Source organism: Vicia villosa, linkage group LG6 (assembly GCF_029867415.1).
Source record: "Vicia villosa cultivar HV-30 ecotype Madison, WI linkage group LG6, Vvil1.0, whole genome shotgun sequence".
NCBI classification, from domain to species: domain Eukaryota; kingdom Viridiplantae; phylum Streptophyta; class Magnoliopsida; order Fabales; family Fabaceae; genus Vicia; species Vicia villosa.
The window spans coordinates 15,076,196-15,098,179 of record NC_081185.1 but is presented as its reverse complement, the minus strand read 5'-3'; positions in this window follow the sequence as shown (position 1 = coordinate 15,098,179).

Below are 21,984 nucleotides of genomic sequence, written 5' to 3'. Positions count from 1 at the left end.
CCCCTCTCGTCTAATTTCTTTTCTGTTTTATAGTTAGGGTTAGGTTCATTTTTTAGAAAGATTAGATTAGGTTCTTTGATTTGAATCCGATTGTCATTGATTTAGATTCGGTTTTCATTAGAATCAACGTATTTGGATTGTTATTGTAATATTTCATTTTGGTTTAATAAAAATATTTGATTCATGTTATGATTTGATTTAGTTTCAGATTGTTAATCTTTGATTCCGTTTGATTTAATTTCGTTCTGGTTTTGATTTTGTTAAGATTGGATTCTATGGATCTGGGCTGACGAATTGCAATTTAGGGTTTCTGTTAGTTGATGGCGGAAGGAAGGAGCGGCGGCCGCTAGGGTTTGGGCTACGCAGAGAGATTGCTGGGGAAGGAGGTGAACAGGACCGGGTTGGGTCCTGGGTTTGACCCGATCCACCTGGTCCACTAGTCAACTGGCCCAACATCCTTGGCCTCATTTGGCCCACCGACCATTGCTCTATTTCCTTAATTAACCAACTAATTAACACCTAAATTGCTTGATTAACAACACTAATAATAATTACCAATAATACTAATCAGTAACATAATTATCCTAAACATTAAAATAAACTAATTTAATTATATATTTTAAATAATAAACCAATAATCCTAAACTAACTAAATAATACTTATTTAATACTAATGGTCCTAGTACTAATCTTAATAGTTAAAATTAGTATTACTAACAAATTCTATAATTAGTAAATAATAATATTTATTTGGTAAAGGTAAAGAAAAATGAAAAATGATTAAATGATGAGACAAATGGGCCCAAAATAAATTGGATCCCAAATACTTGCTACCCACACCTCACTTTATTTTAATCGATTTATAAAGGGATTTTATAAGAGATCGAGTTTAATAATAGATATATTAAACCCTATGGCTCTTAATTTTTAACGCCCTTAATAAATTAAAGCGAGAATTGTATCGGATAAATTTTGGGGTATGACAGCTGCCCCTATTTAATTATCTTGGATTGAATGGCGTGAGAATCCACAGGTCTCACGCTTTTCAAATCGAAGATTTATTAAATAATGGAAGACCCCTAAATTTACCTTGTGCTCGAGTGTGAGAGAAAAGAATCGTCCTGTTAAAGCCTGAGCCTTACATAGGGAGGACTCGTCGTTAGTTGTGTGATCAGCTTGCTATTATTTCTAGCAAGCTTCCGCAGTTTGTGAACCCCACTTACTATAGTTCTAGTAAGTCTTCATGGTTTGTATAACCCCAAAAGGATCACTTGCTATAGTTCTAGCAAGCTCACCTGCACCAATAGGCATCACTTGCCCTGGTTCAGACAAGTTTACCTGTATAGAGGATTGTTTTGTAAATGCATATGCATCATGCGTATGCCTATGATCATGTTGTTTGTACAATGTAAATGTATGCATGTTCACATATGTTAATGATGCGTGTGCGCGAATGGGTATGTATGATAGTGCTTATGTATAATGCTTGTGCGTAGTTTATTTGTGAGTAAAATGAACGACAAGGTTGTTATCATCGGTAAGGTTACCGGAAAGCATCAATCAGGCGATTGGGAAGAATATCTCAGTAAGGTTACTGGCAACGGTAAGGAAGAGTATCTCAGTAAGGTTACTGGCATCGGTAAGGTTACCGGAAAGCATAAATCAGGTGATTGGAAAGATATCTCAGTAAGGTTACTGGCATTGGTAAGGTTACCGGAAAACATCAATCAGGTGATTGGGAAGAATATCTTAGTAAGGTTACTGGCATCGGTAAGGTTACCGGGAAGCGTCGATCAAGCGATTGGAAATACACCGACAGTGCGGTTACTGTCATCGGTAAGGTTACCGGAAGCATCAATCAGGTGATTGGAAGGGATATCTCAGTAAGGTTACTGGCATCAGTAAGGTTACCGGAAAGCATCAATCAGGTGATTGGAAAGGATATCTCAGCAAGGTTACTGGCATCGGTAGGGTTACCGGAAAGCATCAATCAGGTGATTGGAAGGGATATCTCAATAAGGTTACTAGCATCGGTAAGGTTACCGGGAAGCAGGCGAACAGTATGGTACTTGTATTAGTTTTTAGAAAATATTTGTGTTTGAGGGAATAAAATGACATAAGGACGAGCAAGCTTGCAGAAAGCACCATTAAGAATAAATGATTTGAGAAAAACCTGTGGGGAGTACTGCTCGGGATAGTTGAGGAATAAAGAGTTCTTCTGGAGAAGTGACACTGACCTAACTGAGGATGTAAAGGGTGTTTGATAAGAACTCGAATCTGGCTTATGCTTTGATGCATGTTTAAAACTAAACGTAATGCTCCACCTAAGTGGAAATGCTACGCATTTTGCAGGATGCAATGTGGTATGCAATGGTATATATCAGGAGCTCAAAGGATGAAATCTTCTGACTGTTGAGGAACGCCAACCATCTGGATTTAAATCTCGATGACTTCCCAACATTCTCTTTGTATACACAAGTTGTTTAGCCTGCGCTTAAACTTAACCGGATCAAATAATTGAAAAGGAGGAGATGCCCCTGCCTACTGTCTAGACTTAGTCGGCAAGGCTTTCGAAGAAATCGCCTCGAGAGGATTTTCGGAGATCCGTGCCATCGAGATAGAATGCCCCATTTTTGGATTTGTGAAAGATATGCCCCTGCGTGTTATTGCCTCGAGATGCGACTCGAGTCGATTGGATCTTATGATGGATGCCCCTAGTTAATAGGATCTTCGTATACCCCTGTGATCATTGGGATTTTGCCCCTGGACGTGGTTCCCCCATTCAAGAGTCTTTATTAGAAATGATAGCCTCTGCATTCTCACTCAACGGAGTATTCAACTGCTTCTCCGCTCCTTAGGATAATCCACTTTGAGATATTTTTGCCCCCAACTTGACGGAGTTATGGAGACAACTTGTTCTTGGGGAAGATACACCTTTTTATCAGAAATTCATTATGGGATCTTCTTGGATGTCATGCACTCGTTCATATGCCAAGGATGTTTATTATGAGAATGATAATTCTAATGCAAAGTTTATGTTTGTCTTGAAACTTAAAAGATTTTTTCTTTTGAAATGATGTCGTAACATCGATTTTTTTATTTTTATGAAAGGTGGTATGATGCCAACTCAAAAGTTTCAGCAGGCCTCGCAGGAGTCAGATTACCGTACTCTCGTTTACTATGCTTTCGAATAAACCCTACTTCAATTAGGACTTTTGAAGGTTATAACGTGGCCGTAGTTCGCGGTTTAAGAAAAAAAAGACTTAAGGCTCAAAATATTTGGTGCCCACCCATTCTCCGTGATGTTCTCCAATCCTAAGTTCAATTAACTCGACATGAGTGTTCATCCCTCAGAAGGAATTTTGGCATGGTTGAGGAATCAACGAGGTTTTTTCGGACATGGCAGTCGCTCACCTTTTCTTCTTTGAACTTGTAGTCACACGACTTTGTCTTCGCCTGGCAATTTTATCATTATTTTTCTTTGCCTTTCACTTCTTTTTTTTCATCATTTTTTTTACAAGTCGTGTGACTTTGCATTGTCTTTGAATTGTTGGAAGTGATTGCGACTGCCTCATTCCATGATTGACGGGGAATTACAATTGTGGCATCATCATTTTTGACCTCTTGAAGAATAAAGGATAAACATTGTGATTTTGACATTCCTTAACCTTTTTGGACGGATAACCATTGTTGTATCCTTAGATGCATACCCTTGATGAGTTTTGAACACTCGGTCGGATTAACCGAACACTACCCTGCCCCCTGGGTTAAAAATGAAGGTTTTTTAAAAAAAAAATAGAAACGAAACTTCTACTTCAAGGCTCAAAGGGGTTATCGAGGGTCTATCTCCCTTATCTCTCCGGTGTTTGGGGATTTGAAACAATGCCTGTACATCATCAGCAAGGTTTTATTCGAAAGCGCACCGTTTGGAATTCTTGGTATCATGCTCATCATCCTCCCTCCAGAGTTACTTGCTCTTTTTTTTACAAGAGTTGAGTACAACAAGAAAATAAAAGCGAATGGATTGTTTCAAGACAAAAATATTAAATGTATTATGATTATTATTCAAAAACAAACGAGTTTTGCATATGAGAAAGTGCTGAACGAAACAAGATAATTACAAATGAGAATGCAGAATGAAACACAGATTGCCAACATTTAAGAGACTTGACTCCGTCTGGATCTATTGCTTCAGAAGGTACATCTTGCAATCTCGACCTCCACTCAGGCGTGGGAAATTCAATTTATGCGCAGACCGTTTGGCATGAAGCAGATTGCCTTGGAATCAATGAGGTTTTGAACTGTGCCTTTGAATACATTGCAATCTTCAATCAAATGGCCAGGTGCCCCAGAATGGAACTCATAGTAGGCGTTGGGATGATATCCTTCAGGATAAAGAAAAGGAGGAGGTCCCAGCGGTTTTAATTCCACTAAAGAAATTCGGAGTAAATGAGAGAGCAACTGACTATGACGCATTGGGATTGGTTTATGTACCCTTCTTGGCCTTCTCAGATTCCGCCCACCTTGTGGTCGACGGTTTTGTTTATATCTTTGCTGCTGTTGCTGAGCATACTTAACTGATTGATTATATAGAACAGGCTCTTGTTGCACAAATTAAACTGGTGGCTGGCTAATAGTTGCAGCACAAATTTGCTGAGAATCCTGATCAGGAATAATTTCTGTCATCTGATAGCAAGGGATCTGAACTGGAGAATAAGCATGATCTTTCTCTTCAACTTCGGAAATTGTACTTGTTTCTTCACCATCCTGTTCTGGGAATTCAAAATTAGTAGCAGCATTGTGAATCTTACCAGTCATAAGACCATGCTCAATTCTTTCTCCTATGACAACCAAAGTTGAGAATTCAGAAGCGGCACACCCAACCATCCGATTCAGATAGGGGTCTTGTAAAGTGTCCATGAACATGTCTATAAGTTATCGTTCCAAAAGGGGAGGTTGAACTCTGGCAGCTAGCTCCCTCCATCTTTGTGCATACTCTCTAAAGGATTCGTCAACCTTCTGAGTCAAACCCTGAAGTTGAATTCTGGTAGGAACCATATCACTGTTATGTTTGTAATGCTTGAAAAAGGTTTTGGCTAGATCTTTCCAAGTACGGATGTTGGTCCTTTCAAGCTGGGTATACCATTCAAGAGATGTCCCGCTAAGACTATCCTGAAATAAGTGCATTAGAAGTTTATCATTTTCTGCATAAGGAGCCATCTTGTTGCAAAATGCCTTGATGTGTGTCATTGGGCAAGTGGTACCCTTGTACTTCTCAAAGTTGGGGACTTTGAACTTCGGAGGAATCTTGATATCAGGCACCAAGCATAAACTAGCAGCATCCAAACCAAGGCAATCACGATCCTCAACAGCTTTCAATCTCTTATCCAAAAGACGAAGCGTACCCTCATCTTCATCCATTGGAAACTTAAAAGTATCATATGACGAAACAGAAAGATTCTCACCGTGCGGAGCCTCGTTGACGGGAACTCGCATAGTGTTTCTAACATTCTGATTCAAAGGGACCTCTTGGGTAGGATTGACGACTTTTTGATGAACGCCACTTGGATCAACAGTAACATCCGGCCTCTGAACAGGCTGCCTTAACTCTCCTTGTCCACGGGTAACGGTTTGGATAGCTTCCAAAAATTGACCCATAGTAGTCTCTATCTGAGCCCTAATCTCTGCCATGTCTGTCTGAATTTGTTCCATGATCAACCTCGACTGTCGGGAAATCAAATTTGCAGTCTCTGATTCCAAATACAAGTAAAGATGTGAATGAGCTCCTTGTAGAAATGCATGTCATGTATGAATGATAAACTCCTATGATGCAATGGTATACGAATATATTTTATTTTATATTTTTTCATGCAATGCAATTTGGCATAGAGTGGGGGTTACAATAAGGATGCCCCACACATTTTAAAGGATAAACCCAAGGAAACCCCTTAAGGGCTGTGGATAATGATAGATAGATGGCAATCCCTACAGGCTAGGGACCATGACACAATATAGGAAATCCCTACAGGCTAGGGAACGCGTAGGAGCGGGCACATAATGACCGTTCAAGACAGTCACCAGATCTCATGGCCATCGAGAGGAAAATCAACGTGCATAAATGTAGATGTCCTTTGTGGGAAGGACGTGGTCTTGGAAATAGGATCCCTATAGGCTTGGGAATACGTAGATGTAAGCATGGGGTGACTGTTCATGACAGTCACTAAGTCTCATGGCCATCGAGAGGCCAATCAACGTGCATAAGTGGAGGTGTCCTTCGTGGGAAGGACATGGTCTTAGAAATAGGGTCCCTGCAGGCCAGGGAACGCGTAGGAATACCTGCAAAAATTAAAACGCAAGACGCTCGCAGTATACAAATTGTAAACACATAATAAGCACATAAGCACATAAGCCCTAGGTTCATAGGTTCGATATAACGGCTTAGGGTGCCTACCCTTCCCATTGGTATGTTCTAGAAGGTCTCATGGGATCGTTCGTAGCCGCCGAGACTTTTTGTCTCTTTGGATTTTAGAACAACTCATTTATCCATGAGGTTCGAGTTTTAGGGGTAAGTTCCTAGAGAGATCAGCCAAATACCAAGTCCAGCCCTCAACAAGGTCAAGCCTCGTATCAGACCTTTCCGGATATTTAACCCACTCTGAGTGGAATTATAATAAGACTCGTAGGCGATGTAATTCCCCTCTGGTCTTAAATATAATTCCCACGCTTAGGTTTAACGCAATTTATAATATCCCAACAGAATACAATAAAATAACAAATATAAAAATATTTAAATAAATTGAACGTAAATGAATGAAGTTGCGGTAAATGAATGAATAAATTGCAGATGAATAAATAAAAATTTAAATATTTAATAAAAAAAAGGAAAACCTAAATCCTAAACCAAACCCTAATTTAGTCAAACTAGCCAAACCCCAATAGCTAACAACAAACCTAAATAATTTGCCAAACCTAAACCCTGCCAAAACCTATAGGAGCATAATAATTCACCATTTTCAGTTGTCCCCAGCAGAGTCGCCAGCTGTAGCAACCTGCCCTAAAAATTAAAGTTTTTAGAGTCGCCACCTATTCTGAAGGGCGAATAGGAAACCCTATGCAGTTAAGAGATCGGGGTAAGATTATTATAATCAGGTCGAGGGAAGGTGTTAGGCACCCTCAACCCTTTCCTAAGGTTTGTATCTAAGGTTAAGGCTTATGGCTAAAATATTAGAGGTTAATAGCTAATGAAATGAAAAGGGCGAAAAGTGAGATTTGAAAGAATTGATATTTTAGGGAAGGGGACTCGCCTTGGTTATCCAAGTGCCTACGTATCTCCTTATGGAGAATCAGAGTCAACGTAGTTCGGGCACAGGGTTGTACGCCTTAGAATTGATTATGGAGGTGTTTGAAGGCTTTTTGAATGGCCTATCGTAGTTTTTGAAATGCGAAGTTCGAAGGTATTTTGAATTACCTTGTCGTAGATTTGAAAATCGCAGTATTGAAGAGATGATAATCCGTAGTGTCGTGGTTTAGTGTGTTTTGAAGGTTTGGGCGCACAACCCTGATTTAATTTGTCACCGTTAGATGCGATGATCAATAGATTTGATCAGTATAGCTAACGGATTAATGGGGCATTGCTGGTTACTCTGATCGATAGATTCGATCGTCGCGGGCAGCAAATTAAATGTATTTTAGTTTTTTATATATTTTTATCTCTCGTCTAATGCGACTAATAGATTAAGTCGGGTCGAGGAGAGAATTAAACAAGAGCCAAATAAATTAGAATTAATATTAATAAATTAATTGATCAAAATTATTTCTCGCCTAATGCGACTAATAGGTATAGTCGGTTCGGGGAGAAAATTAGATCAAATCATCGAAAGAAAACAAACAATTAAACAATTAAAATTTACAAAATTAATTAATTAAAATTTATTTATAAACTACAAGGGGGGTGTATTTTATTAGGAGATAGTAATTATGGGAGGTGTGGATAACATTGGGTTAGGCCCAATAAAGTTTTGAATTCGTGTGATTGTATGTGAGCATGCGTACAGAGTCAAGGTGAGGTAGCGAGATATATGTCGTGGATCTAAATCTAATGGCCTGCATGTGCTGGCAGATGAGGGAACACGGTAAGGATCATACACATGATTAAAGTCATTGTGTTAACCTTGTGGCCATCAGGAGGCCACATGGCAACGATCCAGCGGCTAAGGGGAGAGATCAACTCTAAATCTTATTCTTTCCACTTCATTTCTTCAATCTCTTTCTCTCTCTTCAGTCTCTTCCCTCTCTCACGCTCCAAACTCTCTCTAAACGCTCTCTCTTCTCTCCAACCCAAACCCAGAAAGAGCCACCTCCCCTCCACCGTAAACCGCCATTCAAAACCTAGATTCCGGTTGAAACTTAACCGGAATCTTCAACCATCAACCCTTCCCAAACCTAGAAACATTCAGACTTTAATCTAATGAAGATAAATGTTCATCCTCTACCTCCGGCCACCACCCATTCCTAAGAACCCTAACCTACAAATGATGAAACCTAACCCTATGATAAGAACACTAATCAATTTCCAGAAACGATTCACAACACAATCAATAACATGCATGCCAAAATTAAATCCTAAGCTAAGTAGGCTTGAGTCTCACCTTTTTCCAGAAATTCTTTATGATTTTCCTCTCCGATTCGGGCTTTCAATCTAATCCTCTCCTCTCTTCTGTTTTAGGTATCAAGAATAAGGTGGTGGTGCAAGCTTCACGATCTCCCTCTCCGTCTTCTTCTCTCTTGTTTGCAGGTGCGATAAAGATCTGAGCGGTGCAAGAGTTTGAAGATCGAAGACCCCGATTTCGCCACTGTGTTCCCAGAATTTCGTCTCTAATCCTCCCCCTCTCGTCTAATTTCTTTTCTGTTTTATAGTTAGGGTTAGGTTCTTTTTTTAGAAAGATTAGATTAGTTTCTTTGATTTGAATACGATTGTCATTGATTTAGATTCGATTTTCATTAGAATCAACGTATTTGGATTGTTATTGTAATCTTTCATTTTGGTTTAATAAAAATATTTGATTCATGTTATGATTTGATTTAGTTTCAGATTATTAAACTTTTATTCCGTTTGATTTAATTTCGTTCTGGTTTTGATTTTGTTAAGATTGGATTCTATGGATCTGGGCTGACGAATTGCAATTTAGGGTTTCTGTTAGTTGATGGCGGAAGGAAGGAGCGGCGGCCGCTAGGGTTTGGGCTACGCAGAGAGATTGCTGGGGAAGGAGGTGAACAGGACCGGGTTGGATCCTGGGTTTGACCCGGTCCACCTGGTCCACTAGTCAACTGGCCCAACATCCTTGGCCTCATTTGGCCCACCGACCATTGCTCTATTCCCTTAATTAACCAGCTAATTAACACCTAAATTGCTTGATTAACAACACTAATAATAATTACCAATAATACTAATCAGTAACATAATTATCCTAAACATTAAAATAAACTAATTTAATTATATATTTTAAATAATAAACCAATAATCCTAAACTAACTAAATAATACTTATTTAATACTAATGGTCCTAGTACTAATCTTAATAGTTAAAATTAGTATTACTAACAAATTCTATAATCAGTAAATAATAATATTTATTTGGTAAAGGTAAAGAAAAATGAAAAATGATTAAATGATGAGACAAATGGGCCCAAAATAAATTGGATCCCAAATACTTGCTACCCACACCTCACTTTATTTTAATCGATTTATAAGAGGATTTTATAAGAGATCGAGTTTAATAATAGATATATTAAACCCTATGGCTCTTAATTTTTAACGCCCTTAATAAATTAAAGCGAGAATTGTATCGGATAAATTTTGGGGTATGACAATTATATTTATAGCCTAAACATAACCTATACCCAACTGGACTTGGGCTTCTAATCGCAACATATTTATTGTTACAAATAAGCAGTAACTTTTGCTAAAAACAAGGCCTTCAATCTTTAGCTTCCTAAAATGTCTCTATATTTAGAAACAATATCTTATTCGAATATTCTGATTTGATTCTTCTGATTGATTCTCCAAATATTCTTATTGATTCTTCAGACATGTTACACGTACATGCCTTTATTTGATTTGTATCATATCCTTGAATATTCGGCATTCTTCTGTAGCAGTTAAATCAAAACAGATCTAACTTAAACTCTTCTCTTCAGGCCAGGCATGATGTCATGACATCCCACGTGACATATTATTCCAGATGTTGAATCACTTCAACATAACATGTTCTAGCATTCCAATGGGAATCTTTGTTGCACCTATTTTTCTTATACATTTTGCTATCGATACTATTATTTGTTTTTCAAAAATTAAGCGAATCCTAAAAACAGAGAATTAACAATCTCTCATTGTGGATGGGTTCTTACCCACATATCCTCAGAAGTTGGTCCTTCATACATTTTTTCCTCCTAAAGTGAAAAATCAGGGTCTTCCTGTATTTAATTATCCTCCACCACGAATGTAAGAAGATTTCGTCCTTCATATTCCCGAGTTGAAGGGTAATTAAATAGGGGCAATTGTCATACCCAATTATGTCTTGGTCTTTTACATTTATATGTTTTTTGTTCCCTTTCATTTTGAATGAATGAGATAACACAATTGATAAAGACTTGAGGATAAGGAGGTACAGAGTGATAGGTTCTTGGTTCAAACCCCATATTTCTCATTTTTAGTGCATTCCTCTCTTTTTCTTGATTTGTATCTTTATCTCTATTTGTAAATCATAAAAAAATAATAAAAATTGCATGTTTTTCATTTTTATTTGTTTATTTTCGTATTACTTAAATAGGCATTTTTTAAAATAATTAATTTTCACTTTTTTCACCTTTTATTAAAAAAAATCCAAAAAATCATAAAATAAAAAGATTTTGTTTTCCTTTTTAATTTTTAGGTAGAAATTTGCATTTTAGGTAAAAATAATAATAGTTATTTAAAATAATCTTAAGCCTTAAATTGAATAATATTTGATTTTTTTTTTTTGGAATTTTTATTATTTTGATTGATTAACTAATTTTCTTCCATTCATTTTTTTACCTTTTATTCAACAAATATCTAAAAAATAACAAAATAAAAAGATTTTGTTTTCCTTTTCATTTTTAGGTAGAAATTTGCATTTTAGAAAAAAATCATAATAATTATTTAAAATAATCTTAAGCCTTAAATTGAATAATATTTAATTTTTTTTGGACTTTTTAATATTTTGATTGATTAAATGATTTTCTTCCATTCACTTTTTTTTCACCTTTTATTCAAAAATATCCAAAAATCATAACATAAAAAGATTTTCTTTTCCTTTTCATTTTTAGGTAGAAATTTGCATTTTAGGAAAAGTCATAATAATTATTTAAAATAATTTTAAGCCTTAAATTGAATAATATTTGATTTTTGGACTTTTTTATTATTTTGATTGATTAGATGACATATATTATTTGGGCTGTTACTAAATATGAAAGAACAATTATAAAGAACATAAAAGGAACGAAAAACTATGAAAGGAAACTGTTTGAAGCTTTCAATCCAATTATTAAATAAATTTCCCTTCTCACCAACACATTCTATCACCTCCCTTCTATTAAATATAAATACCCATTTCACACAAACTAAAGTCATCAATTTTTGTGTAACGAAGCTGGGAGATTTGTTATTTTTGTTGAATTCATTTACCCTTTATCCAAATGCTCTCACATTTTGATTGAATTTATATTAACCATAATAGTTTTTCTTTGTTTTTGTTTCTCTACAACCGCTGATAGATCTATTGAAAATCATAATTACAATCACAAAAAAGAAAAGAATGGTCACTATTACATACATCAACAACATAGAAAGGATGTTCTATATGAACTATATGGAATTTATATCAACCCTAATAGTTTTTCTTTGTTGTTGTCGCTTGTAGTAGCTAGAATGGGCTTCGAGGTGGCAGAGCAATGAATTTCTCTACATTGGCTTGTTTCTTTCACGGCGGGCAATCAAAACTGACCACCCAATTCTCTAGTAGAAGATTAACATTCTGGAGTGCCAAGTGCAACCCCTAACAAATAGCCTTACATGAATGATGTGTATAAGGCGTTTGGTTGTCTCTACACTGTGGGTAATGATATCTCATCTATTGTGATATTTTAATTGAATACCAATGGTTTGCGAATAATGATGAATTTTATACTCTAAAGTTGGTGATTGTTAACATGCATGAATAATGGAGTTGTAACTGACTACATTTGACTTGTTCAATTCATTCCTCTATCATTCTAATAAGCAACGTAATAGAATACTCTACTAAATCAATCTTTCATAAAGCATGTACGATTGAATTATAAAAGACAACATCGACTTCCATTCGCTACTTCTTGAATTTTAGATGAATATTCATCGGTTGTATGGTAAGTTAATGTCTATGGATATAAGTTTCACGCCTTATTCACTTCAATTATTCTTCCAACTTCATGATACATGTCCTTCCTTCTGCACCGAAAAACCAGAGCATTTAATGTTACAATGTATGTTCCACATATGTCCGTCAACTCGCACTTATTAATAATTTTGTCAAAACAAATGTTGTAACATACAATGTTTTTTTGACCTCGTGCGAAAGGCATGGCATGAATGTTAAAGTTAGAATACTATTTGAAGAGAAGAAGGCGCAAAACAAATATCACAATATACTAACTTACTCTACATTGATCAACGCATACAGGAAAGGCAAAGGTTCCATGATGCAATGAATGTTTATCTAGAATTCTAGATCTCGCGATTGAAAGTTAATGCTATCTTTTATAGTGCAATCACAAATGCACTATGCAAAATTGTTTTAGTATACTCTTCTATTATGTTGCTTATTGCAATAATAAAGAAAGAAATCAAGCCAAATGTGGATACTATCAACTCCATAATTGATGCACGTCTATAATCACCAACTTTGACGTATGAAATTATTTGTTCTTCACAAACTATGATGTATCCAATTGGACTATTGCCTGCCACGCTTATTGATTGTGACTTTTCAGACTAAGCTAGTTGATGACTTGACATTTTTGATATGTTTGTCCTGAATGATGTTCTAAATTTTTCTCAACTTTATGGTCCATTATATAATTATCTAACTCCTAGTTATTAGATTGATAAAAGGTATGTAATATCAATTGATTTAATATTTGCCTGGCATCTGGCATCTCTTAGTGTTCAACACCAATACATTTAAATTTTTATTATTTTTTTCAAATGATTTGTTAGTGTCATCCTATTACATTCTGTGTCCATATTTGTCTCTGTATTTTCTACTATACGAGTCTCTCGTTATATTTTATTATTTAGTGAATGATATTAGTTTACTCCATGGATCTATATTCTTATTTCCTCTATTTTATTATTTTATTTCACTACTATAGAGTTTTTTTTTGGATAAGCAATGATGATATTAATTTCTGTGCACAAAACCAGAATTCATTACAAGGTGTAGAGAAACACCAAACTATCAGAACACATCATAAATTACATAAAATTACATGTAGTCTACCGGACAATGATGCCATTCATAAAAATTGCACAATACCTTCAGCTTGTTTTCGATTACCAGCCACCACCAAGATAGCATCTTCACACTATGCACAATTTTGTCCAAATCTGCAACAACATTGTTAAATTATTAGTGAAAGTCTTCTAATATCTCTTTCTGGTATTTGACTGCTTAATATTTGTTTGTCTTGATGGTTGTATTTAAAACTTACGAGTAAGCCAAACTTAAGACCTGATATAATTTGATATGAATTATGAGAAGTAAATTTTTTGTTTGAATTAAAAAGTACAGAAAAACCAAGAATGTGTTTCTTTCAAAGTTTGTAACCTTATTTGTCAGATTTTACTACTAATTAGTTATTATTGCTGGAAAAAAAGTGGTGATATGGATTCGAACCCAGTTGCCACATAAGTTGTGATCTCAACCGAATCAATACGTATGTATGCTTTCCCTATTCGAAAAGATCTTGAGTTGGTTTTAGCCTAACTATGTCAAAGTTTTCATTTTGTGAAGTACATATTGTTGGTGCACAATGAATAAAGATGATGACAAAGAGAATAATAGAATAACGGCGCAAAAGAGATGAGAGAAAAATGTTGTATTCTACTATTAATGATAGCTATTACAAGGCTATTTATAGAAAAAGAAAATCTTGCCACATAAGCCCTAAAACAGTAAAGTTAGTGAACAAGTCTAAGGTACAAACAGTACAGTACTACAAAATACTAAAGTACCCTTACTACTAAACAGCTAAGCTAATGGGACCCAGAAGATAACATCTTCTGGTCAACACTATCTTCTGAGTAACCATCAGAAGATCAGTCCACATCAGAACTTCTGATGCTCATCTTCTGAATATTGAATTACTCTTCAATACCATCCCTTAATTCATATTCTTCACTCAAAGCTGACAACGCCAATTCCATCCCTCAAGAGCAGAAATTGATCTGTCTTGATCTCCTTCGTCAGAACATCAGCCATCTGCTTCTGGGTGCTACAGTGCACAACTTCTAATGTTCCATTCTGGACTTGGCTTCTCTAGAAATGATACTTAGTCTCAATATTTTTGCTTCTTCCGTGTAACACCGGATTCTTGGCAAGATTGATTGCAGACTTATTATCAATCATCAGCTTCAGAGGCTTCTTCACTCTAATCTTCAGATCTTTTAATAGATTCAGAAGCCACACAGCTTGACATGCAGCTACAGCGCCTGCGATGTACTCAGCTTCACAGGTTGATAGAGCAACAACAGGTTGCTTCTTGGAACTCCAAGAAATAGGACCTCCCAGAAACATGAACAAATATCCAGAAGTACTCCTTCTATCAACTCTGTCTCCACACAAATCAGAATCAGAATAACTCAATAACTTTGATTTTTCCTTTCTCCCAGAAGGAAACAATATGCCAAACTTCAGAGTTTCCTTGACATATCTCAAGACTCTGACAGCAGCTTGGTAATGGGACCACTTAGGTTTACTCATGAACCTACTAACCAATCCAACTGCATAGCATATATCAGGCCTGGTATTACACAAATACCTTAGAGAACCAACCAGCTGTTTGAAGATCGTAGCATCAACATCTTCACCTTCAGAATCAGAGTCCAACTTCTGATTCGTTTTTGACGGTGTAACAACAACTTTGCAATTCTCCAGCTTGAATTTCTTCAGAAGTTCTAATTCATACTTCAGCTGATGCAGAATGATACCATCTTCTGAATACAGAATCTCCATCCCTAGAAAATATGACATTTTCCCAAGGTCTGTAATCTCAAACTCATTCATCAGCACCTTCTTAAACTTCATCAAATCTTCTGTACAACTCCCCGTAAGCAATATGTCATCAACATACAGACACAACAGAATCATATTGCTTCCAGAATGTTGCACATAGACTCCATATTCCATCTCACACTTCTGAAACCCTTGCTTCTTGAAAAATGAATCAATTTTCAAATTCCAAACTCTGGGCGCTTGCTTCAATCCATACAGAGCTTTGTGTAATTTGTACACCATCCCTTCCTTATTCTTTTTCACAAAGCCAGGGGGTTGTGACACGTATACCTCCTTTTGTAATGGACCGTTCAGAAATGAAGACTTTACATCCAGATGCATCAAGGACCAACCTCTGTTCGCAGATAACGCAATTACCAGTCTGATTGTTTCATGTCTAGCTACAGGAGCAAACACCCCAAAATAATCTAGTCCAGGTTTCTGAAGAAAACCTCTAGCCACTAGCCTCGCTTTGTGTTTACCAACTGATCCATCTGGCTTCAGCTTTACCTTGAAAACCCATCTGACACTGATGGCTTTCTTCTTCTTTGGAAGTTCTGTCAGCTTCCAAGTCTTGTTTCTTTCTATAGCCTCAAGTTCTTCTTTCATGGCATTCAGCCAAACCTTCTTCTTGAGCGCTTCTTCAATACTCACTGGTTCAGAATCTACTAACATGGCACACTGAATGATATCTCCTTCTGAGTCAACTTCTGTGTCTTGCAACATGTCAAAATCTGCAAACCTTCTAGGTATTGTTCTGACTCTTTGTGGCCGTTGAGCTACTTCAGAGTCAACTACTCCAGAGTCACCACCTCCAGTGTCTCCACCTCCACGATCATCTCCAGAAGCTTGTCCTCTAGACTCTACGTCTTCAGAGTTTTCCCTTCCAGAATCATGACTACCACCAGATTCTGGGTCATCATCAGAATCTGGATCAGAATCAGATTCTCTATCTGACTCATCTTCAGAAGATGCTTCATCTTCTGACTCGTCTTCAGAAGATTCTTCATCTTCTGACTCTAACCTTTCTTCAAAAGTCATCTCTACATCAGAAGTTGGTTGAGACTCTCTCCAATCCCAAACTTCTGATTCCTTCACAATGACGTCTCTGCTGACTTCAACTTTGTTAGTTTCTGGACAATAGAGCTTGTATGCACCTGTACTGTGGTACCCCACCAATAACATCACTTTGCTCCTATCATCTAGCTTCTTCCTTCTAGCTTCTGGAACGTGTTTGTAACACACAGAACCAATAACCTTCAGATGACTAACACTTTGCTTCTCCTTAGTCCACTTCTCTAAAGGAACAATTTCCTTCAGCCTCTTCGTTGGACACCTGTTAAGCACATATGCTGCAGTAGCAACAGCTTCTCCCCATAGATTATAAGGAAGCTTCTTCTCTTTTAGCATACTTCTCGTCATATCAAGCAAAGTACGGTTTCTACGTTCAGCAAGACCATTGTGTTGAGGAGTATAAGGAGTAGTAACCTCATGCTCAATTCCATTATCATCATAGAACTTTTGGAATTCTGTAGAGTTATACTCACCTGCACCATCCGTTCTGAGAATCTTTATCTTCTGACCACTCTGTTTCTCAGCCTTCACCTTGAACTTCTGGAATTCTGTGAACACCTCAGTCTTAAACTTGATAAGTGTTACCCACGTCATTCTTGTGAACTCATCCACAAAAGACACAAAATACCTATTTCCTCCAAGTGAAGGTTCTGGAAATGGTCCACACACATCAGAGTGCACTACTCCCAGAGCATGCTTTGCTCTTGAAGCAACTTCTGATACAAATGGCAATCTGGGTTGTTTGCCTTTCATGCATACCTCACATGACTTCTCAGGCTTCACAATCTTTGGAATGCCATGTACAAGCTTCTTAGAACTTAGATTCCCCAGGCTTCTATAGTTCAAGTGCCCCAACCTCTTATGCCACAGCTTACTATCACCTTCTGAGCCTTCAGCACTCAGACACTCTGTTTCAGCTGTTTCTACATTCACCTTGAATGTTCTGTTGCTTCCCTGTTCAGATTGCATAATCAACTTCTGATTGGAATCATACAACTTCAAGAGGTTGTTCTTCATAACAACTGAGAAACCTTTCTCAATGAGCTGACCCACACTCATCAAATTGCTTCTGATTCTAGGAACATACCAAACATCTTTGATCAGAACAGTCTTTCCATTCTTCACTTTGACTTTGACATTTCCCATACCTTCTGCATAAAGATACTTATCATCAACACATCTGATCTTTGTCCTCCTTTCAGAGTCAAAGTCTATCAGCTATTGTTTGTTTCCAGTCAAGTGATTTGAACACCCAGTGTCCATATACCACCATTCTGACGAACATCTTTTGTCCGACTCTGAAGCCATCAATAGCACAGGTTCATCATCTGATCCTCCTCTGGCTATATTTGCTTCTTCTGATCTCCTTCCTTTGTTTGCCAAACAGTCTCTAGCAAAATGGCCAAACTGTTTGCAACAGTAACATTGAACTTTCTTCTTATCCTTTCCCTTCTGATATCTCTTCTCATCAGAAAATGAGGCTTCCTTCTGGAATCTATCACCACGTCTATGCTTCTGGTCCTTCTTGACAAAAGAAGCCTTCAGAGCTTGCTCAACTTCTCTCTCAGAAGTTCTCTCAGTCAGACGCAACTCTTGTGCTTCTAAATTGCTTTGCAACTCTTCTATTCTCATGGTTTCCAGATCTTTAGAATGTTCAATAGATGCAACAATATAATTAAATTGAGGAGTAAGTGACCTCAATATCTTCTCTATGATTACCTGTTCAGAAAGGGTTTCTCCACAAGCCTTCATCTCATTAGTGATCACAATCACTCTAGAGATATACTCAGAGACTTTCTCATTGTTCTTCATGTTGAGATTCTCATATTTCTTTCTCAGGGATTGAAGCTTGGCCCTCTTTACTGATACGTCACCACCGTAACACCTGACCAGTATATCCCATGCCTCCTTAGACGTCATAGCATCAGAAATCTTCTCAAACACATTCACATCCACACACTGATGGATGAAGAACAACGCCTTTTGATCCCTCTTGTTCGTTTCCCTCTGCGCTTCTCTTTGTTCTTCCGTTGCATCCGCTGCAACCGGAACATATCCTCTAGTGACAAGATCTAAAACATCTTGAGCACCAAATAATACACGCATTTGAATCATCCATCTATTCCAGTTTTTACCATCAAGAACTGGAAGTTTGGTATTCAAGTTGCTTCCACTCATCTTTAAACTTGTGCAGATAAAAACAGATTTCACTCACACTCACACAGTGTTTCCCAACCCACAAACAATCAAGAAAAATGTGATTCAACACAACTTTGTTTCCTAGAAACAAAATCAATCACACAGTCACACAAACTCACGTTCACTCGTGTTTCCCTGTGTTTGGAACCGGAGCTCTGATACCAATTGTTGGTGCACAATGAATAAAGATAATGACAAAGAGAATAATAGAATAACGGCGCAAAAGAGATGAGAGAAAAATGTTGTATTCTACTATTAATGATAGCTATTACAAGGCTATTTATAGAAAAAGAAAATCTTGCCACATAAGCCCTAAAACAGTAAACTTAGTGAACAAGTCTAAGGTACAAACAGTACAGTACTACAAAATACTAAAGTACCCTTACTACTAAACAGCTAAGCTAATGGGACCCAGAAGATAACATCTTCTGGTCAACACTATCTTCTGAGTAACCATCAGAAGATCAGTCCACATCAGAACTTCTGATGCTTATCTTCTGAATATTGAATTACTCTTCAATACATATATATTAATGAAAGGTAAATCAATATTAATTATCTTTAAGCTTTTTCTTTTGGACATATATTTTTCCAGCACTATCATGCCTGGTGATTGTTTTGTGAAATTGTCATCTATTTTAGAAATGTACTTAAGATCTCACATGTTCTTTTTTTCTACACATTTTAAGTTAGTGTAAATATATAATTTAATTTTCTAAAAAAAATATCTACAATTGAAAATTAATATTTTACATTTTTTTTATATAACAAAAATAACAGTTTTATGTATATTTAGAAAAAGCATTAAGAAATTAGGTATTATTTCTACTTTAATGAAATTTATGTATTTTTTTATTAGTAATTTAACAAACAAATTATTAATTCACTTTGGAATCTTTATGTTTTTGGTATTTTATGAAATATGTAACATATGATTATTTCCTTAATGATCTTTATGTAATATTTTATTAGCAATAGAATAGTATTTAAATATTTTTTATTTTAATAAATATAACATTAAAGAGGAAAATATATTCAACACAAGTCATTATAGACAAAGAAAAACTATAAAGGGTTATCTATACTCAACACAAAAATGAGAACTTTTGGCTAAAGAGTATCTGAATTCAACAAAAATTACTTGTGTGGGTGTGAAGTGATAGGTTGAGGAAGAAGGAGAATTTATAGAAATTTTAATTAGTTTCCTTTCATATTTTTCATTCCTTATGTGTTCTTTAGAATATGAGTTTTTCTATAAAAGATTTTGAATTAGGAAAAAAATTTAATTCAGATACGCAAATCTTTTTTTAAATGGAAGAAAAGTTTTAATATGTATAATAATTATAATTTACCCAAAAATAAAAAAAAAAAGGAAAAATACCATAAATTTGTCTAATAATTAATATTTTTCTCCAGAAATGAACAAATATTTTAAAAGGTTTAACGATTAATATTTTACCTGAAAACAAATAATTTAAATATTATACCCCAGGAAAGGAAAAAAAATTGAAATGTTTAATATTTAATATTTTACCCCACCAAAGAAAGCAAGTATTTTAAAATGTTTAATAACTAATATTTTACACCTACGAAAGAAAACAAATATTTTAAAATATTTAGTAATTATGATTTTATCCAAGAAAGGAAAACAAATATTTTAAAATATTTAATAATTAATACTTTACCACACAGAAGAGTGAAGGTCGATTTTAGTCTTTCATTAAATTTGTAGAGATCAGATTAGTCTATGAGGAAAAAAAGTCCATATTAAATCTCTTATAAGATTTGACCGAGCCATGATAGTCCTTCTACTAATATTTTTTTAAATCTGTTTTTGAACCGTGAGTGAACTGCTAGTGAAGACCCATTTTAGTCTCTCACAAAAAGGGAGAGTCCAAATTAGTCCATGAGAAAGAAAAAAAATTTACAAAATTTTATCAAGCCATGTTAGTCCCTCTTTTAATATTTTTTCAAATCATTTTTTTCTTACTTTTAAAAATTGTGATTGGACTCCTATTTTATGACTGTTGATTTGAAATTATTTATGCAAGGATTGTATAAATCATTGAGATACCACAACATTTTTTCTTTGTTGGGTTTATTATCAGGCTTATGGGTGGGTGAGTATGGTATTTCTTGTTATGTATTATTGTGTATTAGTTGTTGTTGTTATTATTTCAATTGGTAATGATCTTTTAGGAATATTTACTTTTGCTACTGAAGTGATTTAGGATAATTTCTTACTTTTCTAAATAATACTTATGGCGAAAATAATACACATTATATGTTGGAAGAAAATTGATTTATATCATTTCTCATAGGTTGTGATGATAACAAAGTATTTATTGAATAATTAAGTATACTAACATATGTTCAAGTGTGCATGATCATTAGTCAAAGAATTTATCGGGCTATGACTCTGATAAGAACATATGAAGAGAAGCTTGAGACTCAGATTATGAAGGATCGGAATCTGACGGCTCAAATTCTGAATGATAAGATTATGATGTCTCACAACTAGGTAACCCAGCTTTTGGTGGAAACTCATACTCTAAAGACCATGTGTAAAGGAACTCAACCTTTGACCCATACTCAAATTCTTAAAGCAGATCTATCTTGTCAAGTTCACACACAGTTTAAAAGGAAAAAAAGGGAAAAAATAAAATAGGGTCTAACATGACTCAGTTAAATTTTGTAAAGGATTAAATAAGGAATTTAATTTGGACTCTCCCTTTTTTGTGAGAGACTAAAATGGGTCTTCACTGACAGTCAAATCACGGTTCAAAAGTAAGAAAAAACCGGTTTGAAAAAAATATTAATAAAGGGACTAACGTGTTTCAGTTAAGTTTTGTAAGGGAATTTAATAGAGACTTTTTTTCTCAGAGTCTAATATGACTGACCTCTGCAGTTTTTGTGAGGGACTAAAATGGGTCTTTGCTCTATATTAAAATTTTTAATAATTAATATTTAACCCCACAGAAGAAAACAAATATTTTTAAATGTTAATAATTAATATTTTTCCCTAAAAAAGATAACAAATATTTTAAAAGGTTTAATAATTAATATTTTACCCCTCAAAAGAAAAAATATTTTAAAATGTTCATTAATTAACATTTTACCCCACAAAATAAAAAATTGAAATGGTTTAACAGTTAATATTTTACCCCACAAAATAAAAAAAAAAAAATTACTATGTTTCACAATTAATATTTTACCCCTAAAAAGAGAAACAATGTTTTAAAATGTTTAATAATTAAAACTTTACCACTTAAAAGAAAAAAATGTTTAATAATTAATATTTTTCCTGAAAAAAGAAAAAAATAGTTTAAAATGCTTAATAATTAATATTTAACCTCACAAAAGAAAAAAATTGTTTTCATCTT